Below are 12,284 nucleotides of genomic sequence, written 5' to 3'. Positions count from 1 at the left end.
AAAGCTAAATATTTGAAAAGTTTATTCATTTATATGTTTGAGGGTAAATGAGTCAAGAGAACCTAAAACCCTGAATAAGACTTTTAGAATATTGTATAGAAAAGTGCTCAAAGTGAAACCCCTTAGCAGCATAAATGTCACTAACATCTATATACTTGTGTATACTGCTTATAACCTATGTTCATTGTGACTGATGTACTTAGAATGTCTTCACTCTCTAATGCCATGTCATGTACTGCCAAGTAGCACGCTTTCCATAGCCATAGAGGAGCCCAGACAGTACCCTTTTTTTCCTGCACTCTTTCAGGGTCATAAACTCCCTCTTGTATCTAGAGGCATATGAATTTGTTACACACTCGCTATCTTGCATGTCACTCTGCAGACTACTCTGGCATTCTGTATGCTTATACATGTCTTTGCAAAAATAACATTGGATGCTTACCACCCCACAGTGGGTTTTTTTTCAGTTATGTTGTAGTTTACACACATCTGTTCAGACACATAAAAAAAGTAAAATCTAACAGATCTAAGTAAATCTACTGCAACAGGCTGCCACCCAAGGCATGAGTCCAAGTGAATGTGCCAGATGTAATGATATACCTTACAGGTATTTCTGAAATGTAGCAGTGATATGAATGGGACATGGGACTTACAAAATCTTATCAGTGCATCCTTCACCCTAAGTGACAATTTGTGCCAGACTTAAAATTCCATCAAAACATCACATTCACAAGAAGAACTGGATGAACATGAGGTGATTGTGACCTTTGGCCAACAAAATGTAAAGAGTTCATCACGTCCAACTGGACAGCTGTAGCAAATCAGGAGAAATTCTATTAACACATTCCTGCCATATCAGCTCACAAGGATTGGATGAAGGTAAGTTTACAAACTTGACCTTTGGCCACCAAAAACTAATCAGTTCATTACTGACAATTTACTGACCAATAGGTCACTTTTCAAATTACTTCATAACATGCTTTATATTTCGCATTTACATGAAGGAGCATGAAGCCAGAGTGACCTTGACCTTTGACTTTTGGCTAGACATAAAATGTCTTTGACGTTTCTCAGTCATTCAGGTAATGGTTATCACAAAATTGCTATTTAGTTTCAACTGGACTTGTTTTAAGTTCTTGAAGACGTTTTGCCTTCTATCCAGAAGGTTTTGCCAGTTCTGATGAACTGACTGGAATAACTATGACCTAGATGACTGAGAACCTTTACAGACATTTGCCTTAGATATTGCATTTACAAGAATTGGGTGGTCATATGGACCAATTAGTTTTACAAAAATCTGCAAGAGAAACAGAACTTAATTTTTATTGTATTGCAAGCATTATTGGTAAATGCTTTTATTCCAGCCAAAACTGTTACATTTCTACTTGTTTTTGACCACTTATTACTAAAATTATGTGATTCAACTACAGCTACAGATGACCATATGCTTACATGTTTCTTCCATCTTCTGTTAGAATTAGGACTGTGTCAGTACCCAAAACAAGTATGCATAACACATGTTGAGACGAAAAGATGAATGTAAGACTTCAGAATACACAATCTCTAAAAAAGGTGAAAACTCTTTTTCTCAAGTGTATTAAAAATCTAACTAAAGTCTCTTATACTCTCTCTCCCAACCTGACCCAAGATTGTATTCCCCAAGGGTCTAATTGAAGATTTGGTATTTGGGCGACATGGTTACAACTTCTTATGGTATAGTTTATGGTGTATCCTGTCCCTGTCATTCAAAGCCCAACATCTTTCTATCCTGTAGGCAAAGCCCTTAGATCACTTTGTGTTTCTCTTTGTGCCCTACTTTTCTTCTCCTCTCTTTATGTTATCTAACTCTGACCCCCTGAAAATATACCTATTTAGTCTACCTTCACCCTCTGCTGATACCCACTTCATTTTATTTCTTTTCTGAACTGATAGAGCACTGAACAAAAAATAATTTATTAAATTCTCAACATGAATGCAAGAAATTGCAACATGGCTATGATAATTGCCACATGTTGAACCCTTGTTTTTTTTAAATCTGTCTTCTTTTCAGATTTACATGTACACTGCACTTTATACAGTATGACACCAGCAATCAGGCTATATACTGTATGTAAAATCCTGTCAATCTAAGCAAGGGTGGCATATTAATTGGTAGATGGAGGATAGTCGAGCAGTATAACTCAGAGAGTGTCAGAGTCACCTAAGCCACCTCTAACTAGCTTGAATGAAAGCATGTTTTAAGCGTAGTCTCATTTTTAAATCACCACCTGAAGTCAGACTGACTGAAAATGAAACTACCACAAAAGTGCAAAAGTCCTAGAAAACTAAGTAAGTCACCATGAATGTATTTTAGTCATACAGTTCAGGCATGTTCACTCTCCCCCTGCACTGTGACTTTCCAGCTTCACACAGCAAAAATCAAACAAACAAACATCTTTTACACAGAGCTCCAGTGTTGGCATAGAAGAGGGTCTACAATGACACCCTATTTGTCCTTTTATGCGGAATGGCGTGGTGTCTAGAAATTTATTTTTTCTTCTTCATGTGTGCTTCACTAAATAATGACTGAATGCAGAATTTTTGTAGACTAATTTAAATGTGTGTCTGATCATTATTATTAATTATTAATTAAAGTACAAGAGCTACAGTAAATACCACATATAAATTACAAAGGAGTTGTTAAAAAATAAAGCAATAGAAAATGTACACCTCAGTCTTCATTGGTTTGGCTCAGCATTGAGGTGTGTAAGCTACATCCTGTTCTGAGTGTACAGTTTAGACTTGAGACATGATGAGCTAGCTAGTTAGATGTTTAGCATATGTCACTAAGAGGCACAAACACAGTGGATGAGGTGCATAAGAGATTGAAACTGAGATTGCAGTGATTTATTTTAGAGTGACAGTGAAGAAACTTTTATATTAACATGCTGCTCTGTAAGCCTCTGTAAGAAGAAGAAGCAGTAGTGGGCTCTGAAAAAAATACAAAAAGTGCAATTGACTTTACAATTACATAAAGTCAGCTGGTATTAGTATTACAACTTGGGATGTGTTGAATGATTTGCGAGTGGGCAGTGATTATTATAATATAACATATATATATATATAATATAATAATTAAAATAGAAACTAAAGTTTGTAGAGAATAGTAGGTAAAAATACCTGGATGGAAATTATATAAAGCTGAATAGAATGAGTTTCAGGCTTTAACTACAACGAAATGTCAACAACTTCTTAAAGAGGGTATAATAGTATAATAGATGGAGATAAACTTAACTCAAATCTGGTATCAATTATAAGGAACAGAGGAAACAATTTCTATTTAGCTCAACGCCCATGAGAAAGCCCAGGAATGACAGAGTTAATTGGAAATTAAAAGATTGCAAATCAAAGCAGAGTTCACAGTGTTCATTCGACAGCTGAAGCTCACAACCCAATCAGCTGCATAGCCCGCAACTCCTGCATCTATTCCTGCTCCAGCTCCAGTCACTCAATCTACATTTGATGTGAGTAATGTTCTAAGTCTAAGCCTTTAAAGAATCAGAAGTGGATGCATACTTTGCTACATTTGAATGTATTCCTATAACTTTGTAGTGGCCAGAGGAAGTTTGGCCACTACTGATTTTATGAAAAATGCATGGTAAAGCACATGATGTTATTTCAGCACTCCCTTTTGCTGACAGCTTAGAGTATGAAAAGTTAAAGATAGCATTGCTGCAGGCCTATAAGCTTGTGCTAAAGGCATATTTTTAGAAATTCAGATGTATAACTGTTAAGAGAAAACTGTAAACTGACTGCATTTTGCCCTGTTTATATGAGCAAAAACAAAAAACCTTGTGCTCTTCTGCAGTTCAGTGGAGGTGTATGTTATAACCCACAAGCTCCACCAGAGCCAAGAGTCAAAGGCAGAGAACCCAAAATGGGAAGTAAGGAAATGATTTTACTTTTATAAGCCTAGGACATAATCACTAATTGCCTTACATTATAATTAAAACAAACCCCCTATGGAGGTAGACTTACCGTACTGCATGCTTCTTGCCTATCCTCTTTTCTCTTTAAACCATAAATATAAACTATAACCAGAACTGGAGATGATTTGCACACGCCTGATTATTGTCTTCATCCATTTGTTCCTGAAATTAAAATATCTTTCACAATCAAATTTAGGCACCAAGAAACAGTTGAAGTGTTGAGAGAGTAGAGAGAGAGTGTTAATTCTTACTAATACACTGCCATTTTCCTTAGAGGCAGCGTGTGGGTACAGTGCTATGTTGCAGCGCAGAGGATTTTAATGTTTACCCAGACCAGTTCATCACATTCACATTCAGTTACTACTCATTAGAGGCTATTGGCCCTTGATAGCCTGTGACGAACTGCTCATCAAACCATAAAAACCTGTGCTGTAGTGTTTACTGTTGCTGTTTTAACTCACATGTTTGCTGCAAATAAGCATTTAAAAATAAAATACCACTTCCATCCACCTTAAAAATATTGCATTCATTGTGTTTATTCATGACTTTGGTCAGCTTAAAATTTGTGACCAATTTATGCAGAAAACCAAGAAAATAGTTAACTAATTTTTTCTTGCAACTATGTATTCAGTGTGTGTGAGTAATCTGTGGTGGCTCACAGGCCCCAAGTATCTCCAGTCTCTGCACTCTAACTCTAACTCTAACCTCTGCCACATCGTTTATTATGCATGAGAGCAACAGAGGCTGTACAGATGAGGCCAACAACCTTAGAGAATACTAACATTTTTATTTATTTAAAAGTTTTTTTGTAGTTTTTTTGACAGAAATTATTTTTAAATACAAAAATATTTGTTAAGGCTTATCTTTTAAGATTATTTCCATGTCAGAGCAGTCTGTAAGTGTTTGATTTCTGTAATTTTTTATTGTGTAATTTTCCAACAAATTAGTAAACAATGAAAACCACAATTATTATTACACCATCAAATGCTGCAAATGTTTGACTTTCAGTACAAATATGCAGTATAATATGGCTACACATCAAGGATCTCAAAATACTGCTCTGAGTAACCAACATACAGTAACCGTGTGTGTGTGTGTGTGTGTGTGTGTGTGTGTGTGTGTGTGTGTGTGTGTGTGTGTATGTGTGTGTGTGTGTGTGTGTGTAAAAAATTATGCATATTACATTAAACATTAAATACAAATGTGTATGTGTTCCTTTTCAACTAACCTTTGTGGTGACTTTTTACCATTTGTCTCTGAAGTTGTGTTGATGTAATGATTCAAAATTGTCCTTCTAACTTCACTTTACTTCACTTTTCACTTTCACATTATCTTTTAGTACATCACCCCATAGATTGTAGCCTCGGATTAGCTGAAAGGTAAAGTGTTTACCTTGCAAACACATGAGGTTTTTTGTGGCATGGTAGCTGTCCAATAGCAAGCCAGAAAAATGAACCCTGGGGGGAAATTGCTTTGCCTTGTTACAGCTGCTCTCTGCTCAAAAAGCAAAACATTCTTAATATTTGAAACAATTCATATCTAAGTTGACAGTGCAATTTGCAGTCATGATAAAGCAAGGTTATTAAATGAAGGAAAGACATACTGTAATTAATTGCATTGAGATGTATTCAATTATATTGATATTACACAGAAATATTTTTAGCATAGAAAATGATCTGTAGCATGGTCTGCATTTCTGCAGAAAATACATCCAGCTTTGGCCTTTTTTTGTAAAGTGTCATAAAAATTATTTAGTCCAATAATCAATCATTCAAAGGTATTGCAAGCCATGGAAGAAATTGTCGGTAACAGAATATTACCACTGTGAATCATCACATCGTCACATTCTCATGGTAAAAGTCTTTTGTATTGTTTTACTTCTCTTCAGTAAGATATATGTATGACATTTTGTGTATGTCTTGTGTTTGCATGTGTGATTTGGTCATACCACTGAAGGGAAGTGTTATGACATGCCTGTTACTATAGAAACCCCACAGTTGGGGTATCTGTCAGGAACCATTTCTACTCCCTGAGAGGAATACATGCAAACATAGAGTTGTTTTCCAGTGTGTGTGTGTGTGTGTGTGTGTGTGTGTGTGTGTGTGTGTGTGTGTGTGATGAGGCTGGAATTATCTCTTGGGTTATCTCTTTGTGTGTCAGTTTGGTCACCAGGGGTCTATAGGATAACAACTGTACTCACCAGGTAAATGATGACAAATACTGTCTAGGATACTGACTGTGACTGTGTGTGTGTGTGTGTGGGAAACAGATTTTAGCAGCTGGACTCTTGCCAGTCTTCTTTTAACACTCATTTATCTATTTTTTTCTGTTTTCCTCTCTGGAGCCAGTTTTCAAAAGCTTTGAATATTATAAAATGATTTGGTCACCCACTATTTAAAACAACAAAGCAACTTATCTGAAGTCTGAAGAAAAAAAGCGTATATTTGTTTGTGATTGTTTGTTTGTGGTTTTACTCCTAGCCACACTAATAAAATCAGAGAAGCATGACTCATAGTTGAACATTTTTATAATTACTAAGTTAGTAGTTTATTGAAAAGGAATATAAAAAATATTATAATTTTTATAATTTTATTACAAAATAGAAGTTTTCAATTGTCAGCAGTAAATTCTTTATTTTCCCAGTTTATAATTTATTTTATTTTGAGTATTCATCAATCTTTAAACGTGCTACACAAAGGCATTTAACCTTATAAGAACCCACAGTAACACAGGTGTCACCAACACCTTTTTTTTTTTTTTTAAGCCATGTCCTGTCCTGCAGCGTAGCATGCAACATGAAGTACTGGATGCCTTGTTGTGCTGGTGCATTTTAGCTTTGTCAAGTGGAGTGTATTTTCTTAACATTCATTGTGAAATCATCTCTCTACTGTCACACAAACGTACACACGTTTTCCACAACACTTCACTTTCTTCCTGTATTTATTTTTTTGTTCCTGACAGACACATCTGACTAATAAGCGGAGAGAACGTTCTCACTTAGTTTGAAGTGACGTGTTTTGGTAAGCTTAAATTTTTCTGTGTGTGAAACGAAACCAAAGCAAGGAGAAATTGCCACAAGTTTACAAACTCATCAACTGATTTGGACTAAAGCAAACAAATTAAGGTGTGAAAGCACCCTAAAACTGCCTTCTTCCAACTGAGGAATATTGCTAAAATTAGGAGCAACCTGTCTTAAAGTGATGCTGGAAAACTAGTCCATGTGTCTTGTAGAATTTGCTGTTGTATTACACTATTAATAGGATGTTTAAAAAGCCTCTAGTTAATCCAAAATGCTTCAGCCAGAATTCTGACTGGAATTAGCAGGCAAGATCATATTTCTCCTACAATAACCCCTCTCTCTCTATTGGCTCACTGTAAAATCCAGAATAGAATAATCTTAATAATCAATCTGTCATATCTTAAAGACATCATAGTTACATATTTTGGCAACAGGACACTTTTTTCTGTGGTGGTGTTCAATCTGCTGCCAGTAGTGCAGGTCTACCTGTGGTAAATAGCCCTACCCTAACCCTAATCCCTTTGGAATGATGGAGCTGTAGCTCTAAAACTCTATGAAATCATTGTACAATATGTGAATGTCTCTGCTTTCATTAGAGCTGTGTTTCATGTGTTCTGCTGTGATGTGTTGTGGCAGTTGAAGAAAAACATTTTGTGAGTGGGTTATCTAAGCAGTGTTGTATGAAGTTTGATATTAATGTATTTGTTTAGATGGTGATGATTATCAGTTCACTGATCATAAAACACGTCTTGCACCTTCGCTGTATTTTAAAAAAAATAAAATTTAGAATTAACAAAATTTGTTATTTTGTACTTCTCAACAATAAACAATTCCCAAATCTTCTTCTATCATCTTTTGCAATTTGTGCTTAAATCTTTCTTTCATAGAAATGTCAGATTCCCAAGCCACAGCTTTAGTAAGGATCACCCATAATGCAAGTGCCCCTGGTTATAGTGATTCTGTCCTGAGGCTTTAATTGATCACTTGATCAGCAGATGCCCTGCTTCAATCTTTTTGTTTGAGGTCTGTCTTTTAAGTATTCAGGGTGGGCTGGATGTCTTCATCAGCTCTCTGTCACCTAGCTGTCGATTGTACTTAGGTATTGTATTCAGTAAAAGCCTCCTATTCAACCTCCCTCCTTCACTTCAGCCAGTTAAGATTAGCCACAGTCAGTGCAACAGTTCTTTTGGACTGATCCATGCTCTCTACAGTTGTTTATTGTTTGACTTTCATTCAACCAGCGAGTAGCCAAAGCCTCTTGTGCTGCCAAAGGAGCCTGTGAGTAACTAATGTGACCTCAATGGCCTCTCGCATTAGTAAACCTCTTATTAGACCTCTTTTTCAGTTTCAACTCAATACTAATTAATACATCAACTGTCAGAAAACTGCTCATTTGGTATCAACACATTAAAATGACTATTTTAATGCTGTAGTAGGGATATGGTAGACATAAGGACCCAGGTTTTTGAATCATATGTCAATCATATATTGGTGGCTGGTTAGTGTCGTGGTAAGATTACCTCCTTCCATGTGGGAGACTGGGATTCAAATCCCAGCTGTAGCCTACCTCCAGTAGGGGTCCTTAGGCAAGACCTCCTCACGCTCACCCTGCCTACCCTTGTAAGTCGCTTAGGATAAAAGCGTCTGTTAAATAACTAAATGTAAATGTCATATGTTAGAAACAATTGAAATTACGACAAATTTTTGTTTTTGTTGATATTATTTGCATTTATTTGTAATAAAGTTAAAAGATATCAATTACAAGTCAAGCTAGACCAATAAAATATCACCATTTACATAAACTTTACATACTACTTACATACATACATCAGTGCAAATAAATGAAAATGAACAAACACTTGAGAAATAACTAGAAAACCATTACCTAAAGAAATTTCACTGTGAATACAGAGGCTAAGCACAACAATTTCTGAATTGTGCTGAAGTCTCAATAGTCACCTGTAAATTATATTGTATTAAATGTAACAGCTGAGTGTGTTGTTTAAGTTAAGTAGCTTAAAATGTTTGGTGCAGAGAAGCTTTGTTCTTCTACTACTACTACTAATACTACTGTAACTATAGCTTTTAGTCTTTGATTGCACAATAGAATTTGTTATTTACATGGAATGATAATGTACAATAGATGGCAAAACTATATGCTGTGTTCGTCTAGTGGTGCATATTGATAATTGTGGATAATCAGTGAAGACTCAGTTTTTAAAAGTCTCTTTTAAAATACACATTTTCACAAAGCCATCATATTTTTATGCATTGACAATAAATTTGCTGATTGATGTTGGCCCAGTTTTTGATCCATTTCAACTGAAAGCAATCTCACCAAACATTCCCTGTGCAGCACCAGTGTTAATCTGTCTCTATCTTTTCTATTCCTGCATTTGTAACATACAGTTCTTGCAGCTCCAAACATTTCCAAGGATTTGGAATTTTTAATCTTCACCTCCCTTTCTCATGGATTAATCCCTTACATTTTATTAATGAACTCTCCATCACAGTAATGAAGCATTATAGTGGCAGATCTCACGATGAGTGAGTTTGTATGTTTATTTATGGGATGTTGATCTTCCCATAATGCCCTATGATTTGCTGTTAGTATATGGTAAGCTGGAGATTTCGTATGGGTGTCTTGCAAATGAAAAGAAAGAAATATTTACAGAAATCTGTATAGTGCCCTTTCAGTGAAGAATGTAAATAAGAAAAGCTCATTAGATGCCTAAATACAGTACACTGGTAGACTCATGCATAGCTAATGCTTAATAGTGTGCAGTTTTCATAAAGTGTTACCAGATATTTTGCCACTGATGAAGTTTTATGAGACCTGGAAAGGAGCCTTTTGAGTAATCTTGCATGTCTTTTCCCATTAAGCAAACATTTCCAAAAGGGATGCATGAAACAATAAAATAAAATTGCACAAATACAACTAATCATTTAGCATGCACACAAACAATAAGCTGATTTACAACAGTTCTCATTATCAATAAACTGTTGAAAACATCATGGCATGTTGAGTTTTTTCTTTCTCAGTGTTGTGCTTCCTCCTCTCTTTGTCTCTCTCTCTGTACTTTTTTGCAGGTCTCCCTGGCCTTAGAGCTGTACCTTTCCAGTATATATCCACTGCCTCTACCAAGCAGGGTTTTTGCAGCTTCTTGTTGTTTTTCTTTTGTTGCCTTGTTGTTGTTTGTTGCATTTCTTTTCTCTCTCCTCTTTCTACTCAACCCTGCCAGTCGAGACAGAGACAGGAGTTTTCTTTATAATTTTATATACAGTTATATTTTGTAACATCCAAAACCTTACTTTATAAGGTGCCTTAAGATTACTTTTGCTGTGATTTATATTTATAAACTGAATTGAATTTAACTAATTCTTGTCCACCATCTTCCTCTCTGCCTGGACCTCCAGACTGTCCAGTTCCAGTCAACTCCAAATTTTGGCTTCTTGGTCAGCATGTTCAATCTACTGACCACACCAGCCTTGATGTTACAATCTTTACTTTCTCTCCTAGGATGGTGAGTTTCTACTATTTCTATAATCTACCAGCCATAAGCTGTTGTTGCTGCACATCGAGGAGAGTTTTGGTGTCAGCCTTGTAAAGGTCTTTGAAACCAGTGTTAGAAGCTTTTTTTCAGGAAAAATACAGGTTAAGCTGCTCTGCACATCAAATGTGGAGGTCAAACTAATCCACATAAAATACAGAGGCTGGCCCAGGCTACAGAACACACAGCGAGGTTGCACTGGGCCACACACTAGACATTTAATCTGTGGCCTGCTCTCCTACTGAGACACAGAGCTCAGACAACCGTGTAGACTTAACATCACCTCTGGCAGCTTGAGTGCTCATTCTCTTTACAGCTTTTTTTCTTTTCTTATGTACTATGGGCAGTCTTCTTACAGCACAATAGCATGGAAGATCCCTTTACACTACAATGTCGTACTGCTGCAGCATGGACAATCCTGTCTAGCTACAAAAGATGACATTCTCTGCTGCTCAGCTTCAATTAGCTGTGCTCTGATACATCTCAATACACCTTCAATACAGCTTCAGTACAATTTAAATATGGCTGAAAACATCTCAATTCAACTTCAGTGCTTTTCAATGCAGCTTCAGTACTCCATCCCTACGTCTTAATACGGCTCAGTACGTTTCAATACAAGTGCAGCAGATCTAAATACAGCCTTGGAGCTGGTCTATGAGACCATTCAGGAGCTGAGATTCACTACCTGAAGACCTCACCCTTCTTGGCTCAGTTTATTACTACAATCAGTGAATACGTGGCAGAATGGAGAGATTGATATTCTGTCAAGAGTTCAGCTTGACTCATAACGACAGGAGCTTAACACTGACTTAACAAACTGAATGGTTGTCAATGCTAGAAACTTAAGTGTTTATCAAAGGTAGTGACCGTCCAGAGCCAACCAACATACTTATCCCATGTGCAAGTGTTTACGGTCCTTTTCTGAGCTCTGAATAGCAGAAAAAACACCTTTAGCTTAAAAGTTTAACCATGTAAAGCACAGTACAAAGTCTTTTGGCTGTCCTATTAAGCAATTGGCATACATTACATTACATTTGGTCACTTGACTAACACTGTTATCCAAAGCAACTTATAAGTGACCTAGACAGCAGCCAAAAAAGCCAAATAATGATAACACATTGGAAGCAAGGTGCCATGAGTGCCATACATAATAAGGTGTAGAGAAGTGGATAGAGGAGAAGAGAGGATCAGGAAGGTCTTCCAAAAGACTATTTATGTTTGACTAATATGAGTAATTATGTCTATGGCAGCAATACTAAGAGATTAAAATCTTTTGGAGCAAAGCATGATACATCAGGAATTTAATATAGCTTTTTTTTATACGGATGGTAAAATTTGCACTGGAATTAGGCAGTGAGCTATCCAGTAAACAGGGCAAGATATTGAAGACAGCCAGACAGAATGCTCGCTAAAAAAACAATCCAGGCGATGTTTTACTACATATTAACTAAATCCATCTTTACAAGATACAATTTGTAAGTAGTTTAGGATTAAGGCAGGAGAAAAATGTGGTCAGTTATTTGGATAACCCAACCATTTGTGTATTGTTATCATTAACCAACGTAACGTATATCCAAAGAATTTCATGAAAGCGTAACTGTAGTGTCCATCAACACATATGAGCCTTGCTGTTCCAGTACCAAAGGAGGTAAGCGCATATTTGTAACTTTGCAGTTTGTTACTGTAGTTTTACAAAATGCTTACAAATGTTTTACAAAATTATTTTTCAAATGGGACTTTTGTTTA

Source organism: Anabas testudineus, chromosome 6, assembly GCF_900324465.2.
Source record: "Anabas testudineus chromosome 6, fAnaTes1.2, whole genome shotgun sequence".
NCBI classification, from domain to species: Eukaryota; Metazoa; Chordata; class Actinopteri; order Anabantiformes; family Anabantidae; genus Anabas; species Anabas testudineus.
The sequence above is the reverse complement of the archived record's forward strand: the minus strand, read 5'-3'. Positions refer to the sequence as shown.